A 13,268-nucleotide genomic window follows, 5' to 3' on the forward strand; every position below is an offset into this window, starting at 1 on the left:
AATCTAGTTCGAGCTTTAATGAGAAAAAAAGAAAATAAGAGAGTCTCATGCCGTTTGGCCAAACACACGTCTTCCTAAATCTAGTTTCACCGTTTTTGTCCGTTTCTCTGTAAGGACACCCAACTTAAGCTCAGGTCTAGCTAGAAATTAGGGAAAATAAGAGAATCACTAACAAGGTCTAAGGATTATGGAACAATTGGAAAGAAAATGTATATGAGGCAAGTCAGTGTGAACAGCGTGTATGGAGCACTGCTCTGCAATAAACTTTTGAAACTAATTTTAAATTTAAAATAAATTTGAAAAAATAGACTTCAGTAGGAAAACCAGACAGCAGAATTTGTCATTTCCCTTGCGCATTTCTGAGTGACCACCAGCTCCAACTAAACAATCGGGAAACAATTCATTTCCCATCTTATCTGTGTCCCTTTTGTCCATGAGTTCATTTAACAAATATCCAAGCATCTGTTACTGAATCAAGTTTGTTTTCCCCCAGTTTCTAGAAAGGTTTTTTCAAGCCAAAAGGCTGAGATGCTGAGGTGAGCAGCAAAGAGGGGCTACAGAAGAACAAGATCTCAGATCTGCCTCCCCGAAGGCCAGGGGCTGGGGTATTTATGGGATAAAGTAGTGGCTGGAGGGACTGAGCATGGGAGCGTGGGGAAAGGTGATGGGGAAAGGTGTGGTCATCATCACTGTTCTGCCCAGGTGTGACTGAGCTACACCCTCTGCACGTTCAAAAATGGGCGCCCTTAGCTGCCCCACGGATGGCGGACCTGTCGGGACCACGGATGCGCTGCCCCGCTGCGCCCGTGACGTCGGGGCACAGAGGGAGCGGCCATTTCTATGCTCAGCGCTCAGAACAGTGGGCACTAAGAATGCTCTGTAGCCGGACAGTACGATTTTCTTCTTCCATAGAGTAAGGCTCGTTGTGAGGATTAAATGAGATGTATGACACATGGCAAGCTTCGGGCACAGTGGGATTGACTCAGAGAGGGTCTCCCTTGGTCATTCAGTGGGTCTGTCTCAGGGGGACTTTGTAGAAGAAAACTTTGGGCAGGTGTGACCTGCTTCCCTGCCTGAGAGCCGCTGAGCCTGTGTCAGTGGCCTGTGTCCTGTCCAGACCCGTTCCTCCCTGTGCGGGGTCTGGAGCCACCTGGTCCATGAGCACTTGTGCTGTGAGGACCCTTGACAAGAAGCAGGAGACGGTTTGGTCATTCTGGAAGGAGCGCCAAAGGGTCGCTCCTGGCATTTGCCCTGTGGGTGAGGCAGAGGTCAGGCCCCTGTGTGGAACCCATCGATGGGCCAACCATAACCTTATAAATGATCATCCAGACCAGGGCCCTGGAGGGCAGAGGGGGCTGTGGCCCCCTGTCATGTGGAGGGCTCAGTTTGCTGTTGAGGGTCGAACAAAAGCTGTAGGTGACTGGCCCTCAACCAGCGTGTCCCTCCCAGGGCATGTGGCAGGGGGCAGGTGGGAGGGGTCCCCATGCTGGCAGGGCTAAGGTTGACAAACCTGCTGTAGAAAAACATGGTTTGGGGGGATTCACTGATGAGATTCCATGTCTCAGGAAAAAAAAAAAGGGCGCTCTTAGAACGACCTGAGGGTGGAGTTTTCAGTCCTCCTCTGACTTCAGACTCAGGCATGCCTGTTGGAGAGTCAGTGATCCTATCCAGTTTTAACCGGCTCAGCTTGACCGAGACACAGCTGGCTCCAAGTTCTGGGAAAACAACTCAGGCTACATGCCACGTGGAGGGCATGCAAGTCTTCTGTAGCAACAGTTAGAAGACCTTGACCAGTGGAGGCAGGTGAAATGGACTTGACTAATGGCAACACAGTTTCACATCCACTCGGGCTGACAGGACCGAATATGGAAAAAACACAGTACCACGAGGCACTTGGGCGGCTCGTTTTGTTTATGGGACCTCCCCCCACTCCCTGGAAAGCTGGGAGTCAATGTAAGCTGGAAAACAAGGGACTAGGACAGGATTATCACCCGATCTTGGCAGAAGGAGGAAAAGCCTGGCTTGGCAGTGGGCGGAAGGGGATTTATCCCGGGCTTGTGTTCATTTCACCAGACACCCATCTAGAAAGGGTACGTGAGGTCCTCACAGCACAGAACAAAACAGCAAGGATTCTCCTCTTCTACGGTTGGGACTAAGCGGAGGAAAACCAGAAACCTTTGCTCCTGGTATATGTTTGGAGCTCCCCCTTTTAAGCCACAGAGTAAATGAGTTTGAGAAGCTTAAGACTGCATCAACCAGACATGGTAACTTTTCCTAAAACCAATTCTAGTAGCACAGTTCCGTGGTTCAAACCAGCTCAAATTCTACCTGTGCAAAACCTTTCCTTACTAACCCAGCGCAGCTTGAACCTCTCTCTCCTTCCCCTCAATTCCTGTACCCATCCTGGATGTACAGTGCTTCCTTCCCCTTGGCACTTAATACCAATTTCTGAAAGTATGATTTTTCCCACTTGTAAATATCCTGCCTTCCCAAATAGAAGATGGTGAGACCCTTGAAGATGCTGTCTACTCCTTTGGGCACCCCTGTTACCCCTTTTGGTGCCCTCACATACCAGAGCCCTGCTATTTATCGCTTGTTCAACGTGAGCACCAAACTGCTCCTTTGGGAGTGCTCTCTCTCACATAAGAGAGCATGTCCCTCTTACATACACTTGGCCTGTACAGCCTTGGCATCTGTATCGGGTTCCAGACATGTTTTTTTTTTTCTTGAGTGTTCCACCCACTTCTCACCCATCGCACTCTTCACCAATACCTCTTCCAAATATGTCAGGAGGCAGGAGGCTGGGAAAGGAGATGAGTGTGACTGAGAAGTCTGGTTACTCGTCAAAAGCGCCCCAATATGTTTGATTGTGCTGAGGTTGGTATCTATTTTTCAGTTTGATAGTCTTAAAAATTTTTTTTAAATTGTAGTAAAATGCATGTCACATAAAATTTACCACCTTAACCATTTTCAAATGTACAGGTCAGTGGCTTTAAGTACATTCACGTTATTGTGCAAGCATCACTGCCGTCCATCTCCAGAACTCTCTACATCTTGCAAAACTAAACCCCGTCTCCTCATTTACCTCTCCCTCAAATCCCTGGTACAACCATTCCACTTTTCGTCTGGGTGAATTTGATCTCTCTAGGTCCCTTGTGTAAGTAGAATTACGCAGCCAGTATTTCCTTCTGTGACAAGCTTATTTCACTTAGCATTATGTCCTCAGGGTTCACCCATGATGTAGCAAGTGGCAGAACTTCCTTTTTAGGGCTGAATAATAGTCTGCTGAATGGACAGACCACATTTTGCTTAGCCATTCATCCATCTGTAGACATGCGGGTTGCCTCCAACTGATGTTGTGAATAAAGCTGCTTGTGAACGTGATGGACAGGTAGCACCTCCTCGAGACTCTGTTTTCAGTTACTGTGGGTACATACCCAGAAAGTGGGTAATGATGGTAGTCCTGCTTCTAATTTTTTGAGGAACCACCATATTGTTTCCCACGACAGCTGCACCATTTTACATTCCCACTGACAGAGCACAAGGGCTCCAGTTTTTCCACACCCCTGCCAACTCTTACTATTTTTTGGTCTTTTTACAGTAGCTGTCCTAGTGGGTGTGAGGCGGTGCTGGGTGAGATATTTTTGACCAAAGTAAAATCCTTAGCTCAGACTTGTAAGGACAGCTGAAAGTTGACTATGACTTGACAATGACTCCATGATGGAACCCATTTCGAGGAAAGTTAGATTTAAACTAGGAAGTTAGACATGTCAAGAAGACAAGTTGGAGTCATGATGGGGGTGAAGATATATTTTAAAACTGTCTCCCATGGTTATGGGGGACCATGCTAATAAAGCAGGCAAGATTTCTGGTTGACTCAGTCAAAGGAGGAGCAACCTGCACATGAGGGGCAGCAATCATACGGCCTTCTTCTCGGAAGGGCAGATGCTCTTCCACGCCTGGATGCTTTGGAAGAGCAGGGACTCATGGGAAGGTGGAGGGCTTTGGGATTCCAGTTCTGCCACCTCCTAGCAAGTTAACCTGTCTGAACCTGTCTTCTCATCTCCAGAGCAGCAATAATTATGGCTGCCTTATTGGGTGATCAGAGGGAATAAATAGGCTAATATACTGTGGCGGGTACCACTGGGCTGCCTAGATTTTTTTCAGGGATAAAGAATATCTACCTAGCTGTTGGAAATGCTGTCAGCAAGTTTCCTTCAGCTATCAGCCCCTCAGGGATGGCCTCAGCTGCACAGCTGCCTGGGCCAAGGTCACGTCCCTTCCCCATACCCAATAGCTGGTCCTATGTGGTGGGTATGAAAGCTTATCCTTCTCAGCCCAGTTCAAGACTCAAAAGGGTCATCTCATCTTCAGAAAGTCTCTGAGGGTGCCTATTCCTCTACATTGTGCAAACATAGATAGTCTCAATCTTTATAATTTTTGATATCTAATAAAAAAGTGATACTTAACTGATTACTAGAATTTGTACTTATTTGGTGATAATGAGAGTGAATGTTTTTTTTCTCTTTATAGACTATCTGTGACTGATCTGATGACCGCCGGTCTCTTTTTAGGCCCAAGAGTTGACTTTATTCTAGAAATTCCGTAGAAAAGATTTCAGGGGGAGGGTATAGCTCAAGCAGTAGAGCGCATGCTTAGCACGCTTGAGGTCCTGGGTTCAATCCCCAGTACCTTCTCTAAAAATAAATAAACCTAATTACTTTCCGCAGCCAAAAAAAATTTTTTTTTTAGAAAAGATTTCAAATAGCCACGTCTGGCTGGAATGTCTTGACAGATTAAACTTCTGTTTCCCTCTCACTCATTTTATGCCTGACCTGGATATTGTAATTCCTGGCCTCAGGATTCAAACAGAAAGCAGAAGCAATGAGATATCAAGACCCAAACTCACTAATTTGCTAATTTGTGCTCTCTCTTTTTTCTTCTTTGTGAGTTTGGCCAGAGGTTTGTCGATTTTATTTACTTTTTCAAAAAACCAGCTTTTGGTTTGGTTGATTTTTTCTATGGTCTTGTTAATCTCTATTGTATTTAATTCCTCTCTGATCTTTATTATTTCCTTCCTTCTGCTGCTTTTTGGGGCTTTTTGTTCTTCTTTTTCTAATTGATTCAGGTGGTGGGTTAACTTGTTTATTTGAGATTGTTCTTCTTTTTTGAGGAAGGCCTATATCGCTATAAACTTCCCTCTTAGTACTGCCTTTGCTGTGTCCCATAGGTTTTGAGTGGTTGTGCTTCTTCTCTCTCTCCTCATTCTTGAGGTCAGAGAACTTCAGATGGGGATACCTGAGGTCTTCCTAGATGTACGGGCCACAGAGAGTTTTACAGGGATTAAGGTCTAATTCCTCAACTCACATAAGTCCTCTTTTCTCAAACTGCTCCGCCCAGAAACATGTCCTGACAGAAGTGTGGGTTTCCCTCTCCCCTGTTTACTTTTTAACAAAAGACCAGCACCTGCTTATCAGCCTTCCTGAATCTTAATGAGGTTCATTGTTCTAGGGGGTAAAACTGCTCAGAAGCAATAGATACCCCTGCAGCCTCACCTAGAAGCAGAACTCATAAGTGAGACAGCTGTCCCAGGATCTGTATTAGCAGATTTAAAGTCCAACTTTTAATTACAGAAAGTCTGTGTAGGCAGGTCTGACTTCATAATGAGGGGACACAATGCACTTTGCAATTTGGTGAGGTGGCAGGCTTTTCCCCAAAGTAATCAGCAAAATATGCAGTTCCAGTATTTGATAAAAATACATGTAAGGCAAAAAAAAATTATAATATGCATACACATGTGTAAGACATACTTTTGATAAATTTTTTGTTAAAATCTTTTACTGGCAAGTGTTTAATAACAAATAATTTTGGAAGTCTTGATAAACTCCTTCTTATTCCATTTTTCAGAAGCTGGGAAAGCAAATTACTTTAATGACAGGTAACAAATCCTTTTCCAGCTCTGGTGGTTTCCAATGCTTTGCCCTCATCAAAATTGAAAGAAGATGTAATAGATCTGTCAGCTGATAGGTCCTTAAAGAATAATGTACGATGATGGATCACTGTGATCTTTGACATATAACTCAGAAGACTTTCAAAGAATTTCAAAAAGTGACATTACTACAATAAAACTGTTTGACTCATCTATTTATTTATGAGAAAAGGTTTCATTAGCTCTTCTATCCATGACAATAATAAAACAGGGAGAATACTGCTGATCTTGTCTCAAGCTAGCAATAAGTAAGAGTCATAATCTAATTTGCAAAGAACAACTACACCCAGTTCATGAGGAAATGTTTAACGATTAACACCAATAAATAACCATTTGTCTTTATCATATAATAGATAACAGCTATGTTATTTGACGAGCTATGCACTAATATTAGTTGTAATAACAACTCAATCAAGAAAAAAATTAACATTAAGGACTATGGTTTCAGAAAAAATATATATATACTGGCAGAAAAGTATGACAGAACGATAAATGAAAGACTGGCAAGCTTAAAGATATATTGCATTAGGAAAATATTTTGTGAAGAAGTGGGATGAAAATGCCTAGGGACTTGGCATTTTTGCTACGTCATCCCAGTGGACTGGAGATAAGAATTCAAAGGGAAAAAAGGGAATAGGTAAAATTTCCAACTGTTAAAGAGCATTCAAGTATTTTTTTTAAATGAATGATGGAGGCTATAAATCACTATTACGTTTGGATTCCCTTGGATACATTTAAAAGAGAGCAATGCAGCAATTTTACTTAAAAATAGTAATGACTATAGTATCTGTAAAATTATTTGTAATTATTTAAGCTTACAACAAAACTATAAATAACTTAAAGTACATGAGGAGAATCATACTTCTTCAAAGTTCTTTTAGAAGCTAATTGACATTTATAGAATATTACTGTCAACAACTGCAGAAGTCACGCTTTCTTTGCAAGTGAACCCAAACTTTTATCAAGATATCCCATATGCTGGTCATAAAACAAGCCTCAATAAATTTCAAAGGACTAAAATCACACTAAATAAATTCCCTGACCATAATATCAGGAGGCTATCTGAATATCTGGAAAATCCTCAACTACTTAGAAATTAAACAATAGACTTTTAAATAACACACAAGTCAAAGAAATCACAGAGGAAATTAGAAAACATTTAGAAATGAATGACAATAAAAACACAACATATCAAAGCCTGTGGCATGCAATTAAAGCAGTACTGAGAAGGAAATCTATGATTTTAAGTGTTCATATTAGAAAAGAAGAAAGAAAAGAAGTAAGCTTAGATCAGTGATTTAAATTCCCCTCTTAAAAGAAGCTAGAAAAAAATAAGACCAATTAAACAAAAAATGTAAAAGAAAAGAAATAATAAAGAGTGGGAGTCAATTAAGTAGAAAGTGGATAAGCAACCGGGGCAAAAATTAATGAAAAAAATTGGTCCTTTGAAAAGATTAATAAAATCAGTAAACATTTAGCAAGACTGATAAAGAAAAAAGAAAATTCGAATTTCCAGTATTAGGAATGAAAGAGGGAACATCAAAACGTCATAGAAACATAAAAGGTCAATGATAGGAAATTATGTACAATAAATTTCTGCCAGTAAATTTGACCACTTAGATAAAACGGAAAAACCCTTTGAAAGATACAAGTTTCTGAAAGTGACACAAACGTAAATAGAAAATCTGAATTGCCCTGTATCTGTTAACAACATAGAGACTGTAATTTTAAACTTCCCACAAGACTGACTCCAGGCTCAGAGAAAACTCAGGCTCAGTGATGACTTCACTGGTGAATTTTATCAACCATTTAAAGAAGAAATAATATGAATCTTACACACACTCTTTGAGAAATAGAAGAGTAGAGAGAATACTTCCTAACTCATTTTAGGAGGCCAGTATTACCTTGATATCAAAAAGAGTAAAAGATATTACAGGGAAACTACAGACCAATACCCTTGAATGTAGGTGCAAAAATCCTGAACAAAACATGAGCAGTAGAATTCAGCAATAAATAATAAGGATAATTCAGTATAACCAAATAGGATTTGTCCCAGGAATACAAGGTTAGTTTAACGTTTGAACGTCAATCAATGTAATTGATCACAGTGACAAAATGAAAAATCACACAATTATCTCACTAGATGTAGTAAAAGCATTTGACAAAACTTAATAACAATAACAAACTTCCTAGGGTACTAGGAATAGAAGGAAATTATCTCACTCTAACAAAGCACATCTGCAAAAACCAACCTCTAACATCCTACTTAGTGATGACAGACTGAACACTTTTCCCCTCAGACAGTGTTCTAACATCTCTATGCATTTTAAGCTTTAGCCATTGCAATAAGGGAAGATAAATTAAAAAAATACAGGTTAGAAAGAAAGATAACTGTTTTATTCACAAACAACATCACCGTGTACATAGAAAAGCCTAAAGAATCTATTAAAAAACCACTATTAATAAGAGAATTTAGCCAAGTTGCAGGATAAAAGGTCAATATACAAAAATAAACAGCATTTCTATATATTAGCAGCAAACAGTCAGAAAATTAAAAAATTTAAATTCCATTCAAAAACCCATAAAATACTTAGAGATGAATCTAACAATGGCTGTGCGGGGACTCTACACTGAACCGTATAAAGTATTGCTGAGAGAAATTAAAGAAGATCAAAACAAATGGAGAGAGAGATCATGTCCATTGATTAGAAGACTTAATTTTGTCAAGATTGCAGTTCCGCCCAAATTAATCTCCCTAAAGCGTTACTATAATGTATATGGAAATACAGAAGAACCTAGAAGAGCAGAAGGAAGGCCAAAGTTGGAGGGCTTACACTACATGATTTTCAGACACTGTAAAAATCCACAGAAATTAAGGCAGGGCGGTGCCGTGACTGACGTCAGGGGAGACAGACAGATCAGTGGAACAGAATAACCCCACAGGTATATGGTTAACTGATTTTTGACAAAGGCATCAGAACAATCCTATGGGTAAAGAAAAAAAACTTCATCAAATGGTGCTGGAATAATTGGGTATGCAAAAAGGAAAACAAGTGAATGCTGACTTTATGCCACACACAAAACCCAACTCAAGATGTGTCAGAAAAATACCATATGAGATCACTCATATGTGGAATCTAAAGACTCATGGACAGAGAATACAGAGTTGTGGTTACCAGGGGGGTAGAGGGTGGGAAGGGATAGACTGGGATTTCAAAATTGTAGAATAGATAAACAAGATTACACTGTATAGCACAGGGAAATATACACAAAATGTTATGATAAAACACAGAGAAAAAATGTGACAATGAGTGTGTATATGTCTATGAATGACTGAAAAATTGTGCTGAACACTGGAATTTGACACAACATTGTAAAATGATTATAAATCAATAAAAAATGTTAAAAAAAAAAAAAAGATGTGTCATAGATCTAAACATTAACCTTGTATAAGAAAATAGAGAAGATCTTTGAAACCGTGGAGTAGGTACATAGTTCATAGAACACACAAAGTACAAACCGTTTTAAAAGATCCTCACTAATCATATCTTCATTAATATTAAAAACTGCTGCTCATCAAAAGACATAGCTATGAAAAAGAACAGGCAAGCCCCAGCCAGACCTAGGAAAAACATTTACTGACAAAGTATTTAAGAAATATAGTAAAACGTGTAACTGATGAAAGCATTATACTGAGAACACAGAAAATCCATAATAAAAAGGCAAACCAAAAAATAATGGGCAAAAGACTTAAACAGAAATTTTATCATAGAATACAAACAAATGGCCAAAAAGAACATGAAAAACTACTCAATATCCTTAGTCATCAGGGAAATGCAAGCTAAAACCATAATGTAATATGGTTTTATTAATGCCCACTCAACCAGCTAAATTCAAAGCACTAACACCACCAGCTGCTGGTGAAGATGCTGAGAACTGGAATTTTACATGCTGCTGGCTCCTCACGCTCTAGCTTTTGAATCACGAAGCTGAAATAGGATGTCTGGGACATCGCAGAGTAAATCATACACAAGCTCCCTTCTCACTTTTTTTCCTCCAGTAGCTGTCCCTATGCTTGTCCCCACCCCTCTCATGCCACACAACAGCCAGTCTCTGTTTCTCTCGCTCCCCAGCTATTTCCAGAGGGATGAGAGCCTCAAAGATGAGCATCCGCCCTGCCCAGACTTCCTCGGGCCGCTTCTCTGCCTGCCGTCACTAGCTGCCCTCCCGGAATTAGCTGTGTCAAAAAGCGCAAGTGACAAGGGTTTGGGGCGAGGAGAGGGGAGCTTCTCTTTTTCATAATTTCACCAGAATCAACAACTCTGTAAGACACTATACGGTCTCAGAGGAGTCACCACCTTGCTTTCCTCCAGTGAAAACAAAATTAAGTTAAAACAAGAGCTGAGCTTCCGAGCTGGAGGGCAGCCAGCCTTTCTTAGGGGTTGTCTGCCATCAGAGAGCTGGAGTGGGAGCCTGCCCTGACAACAGAGGCTGGCACCTGCCCCGAGTCCTACCAGGGACATCAGGAGAGCTGATGACGTGAAGGATGGTGCCTCCCCAAAGAGGTGCCAAGGGTCACTGCCTCTGGGGCAGACTTATCATATGCTTAGGCTTTGGTTGTATGCAAATGGAGAATGATTTCAGAGCCTCCACGCCCAAGGGTTGGGCTATTGGAAACAGTGCTGATCAAAGTCCAAGTAGGTCATAGGACAAGGTGCCTTTCTTTTTCCTTAGGTTCCCTCCAGTCAGAAGAGATGAACTTCAGTTCAGAATCTTCCCAATTTGCCCCAAAGTAGGACACATGAGGGAGACACTTTTCCTCTTTTCATGTGTCCATGTCTATGTCTGTCCTTCCTTTGCTGGATTTTTTGCTTTTTCAGTAAGGCCGATAACCCCAGTTTAGAATTCCTCCCCTGCTCTCCCTTGAAGGCACACTGTGTTCATCCTCCAAAAACTCCTATCTTCCTTAATACCAGGGCCTTCTTAGAGGCTTTCCTGCCTACACTGACCTCTCTTTCCTAGACAATTCCATCTCTATCAATGCCTTTGATGGTCAAATTCCTGTGTTATCATTAAAAAGAAAAAAAAAAGGCAAAAACCAAAACGATTTCCAGGAGACACTGCTTTGGGAAAGATCCAGTATTCTCTTTACTTGATTGAAGTAATAATAAAATCTTCCTTCTCCCGAAAGAAAAAAAAGTTTCCAGTGAGTATTATCTCCCCAGTTGGACTGTAAATTGAGGGCAATATTACAGAATTACTATGTAATACTTATTATCTGATACTTATTACATTATGCTTTTTCATGAAAATGGAATTGGATTTTTGACAAATGCCCATTCTAGCTATAGACTCTTGCCATTAAATGACCAAGTCAGAGCTTCCCAAAATAGGTCATGGGATGTTGAAGGGTGCTCCATGAATAAAGATGGTGTAAAGGAAAAGCCCAGCTGGGCTAACAAGCTAAGTCACAAATCTAAGTGCAACAAGTGTCGGATTACTGATCTGAGTTCTGCTGGGCTAACTCATAAATCTGAAGTTTAGTGTCAGTCTATTGGGCTAACGAGCTCAGTCACAAATCTAAGTGTGATAAGTGTCGGTTTACTGATGTAAGTTCTGCCGGGCTAACTTGTAAATCTAAAGTTTAGTGTCAGTTTACTGGGCTAACAAGCTAACTCGTAAATCCAAGCTCAACAAGTGTCAGTAACGTGATCTGTTCCAAATTGATAAGCTCCAGTGTACTGATTCCTTGCTTTTTGTTGTTTGAACCTTATTGGCTAATAGCCCCATACTTGTAATTAACCCTATAAAACCTCATATGCACGTCCTGGAGGTGCTCAGAGCTTCAGAGCAAAAGCCCCTCTGAGCCCGCCGGCGTAATAAATCTGAGTACTCCAACCCTCCAAGTGGTGCTTGTTTCTTGGCTGGCCTGTCATTTCCGTAACATTTCTGGAGGCCCCAGCGAGATACAACCACGCCGGCCCCTTGAGCCGCTGGACTGGTGGCTCCGGCCGACCGGGGGACGGGACTCCGGCAGCGAACGAGGTGGCGCCACCCGACAGTATTCCGGGTTCTCTTTCGTGATGGCAACTCGGCCCCCCGGGTGGCTGGGCTACAACCAGAGCCAGACTCCGTGGAGGGACAGACAGACTCACCAGGTGGCCGTCTGGACAAGGTAGGATCCCCCGGGAGGAATCAGGTCCTGTCCCATTGGACAGAAGAGGAGGCTGATCCCCTCCTACAGGCTCTCCGTCTGATGGTAACTCAGATGGGGAAATCAGGAATCAGGTCAGGAATCAGGTCCTGTCCCAGTGGACAGAAGAGGAGGCTGATCCCCTCCTACAGGAAACAGGATACTGGTATTGGTGGGAGGAATGTTGTTAACCTCTGTGTGTGTGTGTGTGTGTGAATGAATGAGCGGCCTGTGAAGCATGCAATCAGGCTCGAGTTTGTAGCTCCACGGCATTCTGCTACGGAGTTCGAGTGAGTCCCAACCTGCGGTTCCATGGTGACCTCATACGGCTCAGGGCGGTATCGGTCCCTCAGGGTCCCTATCGGAGTCAGCGGCTTATACTGACCTGCCAAAGCTAAGAGGCACCTTCGTCCCCGCGAGGGGAGCGGCCAGGCGGACACAACGAAAACCCTCCCTTGTCTTGTCTGCGACACCGGCACAGGGTGGCTACACTGGGAGGGAAAAGGACATAGCCAATGAGTCAATGCCCCTGTGCCCTTGGAGGCTAGGATGCTATTTCTCTGAGAAAGTCTCCTACCTGACTCTGTCACAGAACACCCGAGACTTATTGTTCCCCTACTGAACTGACCCAAGTAGTGCCCCTTTTGCCTAGCCCCAGACACCCAGGACGTAAGTTTAGAAGACGAATTCCTTCAAGACCGGGCTTGCCCAGCCCTGGAGGTCCCTTTTCTAGTCCATTTGTTTTGCCATCTGCCGTCAGTCCCACGCCCCTGATACGTTAGTTCAAAACATAGAGAGGATTTAATGAAAAAAGTCCCTAAAACTGCTTGAGGCCTTGAGATCCAGAGACATCAGCTGTGACTGGAACCCAGAGTCCCTGACCAAGTTAGCCTTAAAACAACTCATAGACCCAGTAAGAGAGCAGTCTCTCTGGGAACTCCAGTGTTTTGAAGAGTGAAGAAGAAAAAGATATAAAGGCTACCTTCCCAAACATCTAAAGCAACAGAACTATTATCCTTAAATATCTAAAAGAATGGGAGGCTCTAAGTCAAAACCCACCACTCTAGACTGCATGATTAAAAATTT

At 42.2% G+C, this 13,268-nt stretch overlaps 1 protein-coding gene and 1 non-coding gene across 2 annotated transcripts in view; one reads left to right on the top strand and one right to left on the bottom strand.

Moving 5' to 3' along the window:
• MCM10 (minichromosome maintenance 10 replication initiation factor) overlaps positions 1-13,268 on the bottom strand; it is a 92,032-nt gene that overhangs the window by 2,662 nt on the left and 76,102 nt on the right. The gene's annotated exons all lie outside the window — the stretch shown is intronic.
• On the top strand, positions 761-893 carry LOC116277090 (small nucleolar RNA SNORA43). Its single transcript, XR_004186565.2, has one exon. It is a non-coding gene; the product is annotated as a small nucleolar RNA SNORA43 (small nucleolar RNA).

This window comes from Vicugna pacos, chromosome 35, assembly GCF_048564905.1.
Source record: "Vicugna pacos chromosome 35, VicPac4, whole genome shotgun sequence".
NCBI classification, from domain to species: domain Eukaryota; kingdom Metazoa; phylum Chordata; class Mammalia; order Artiodactyla; family Camelidae; genus Vicugna; species Vicugna pacos.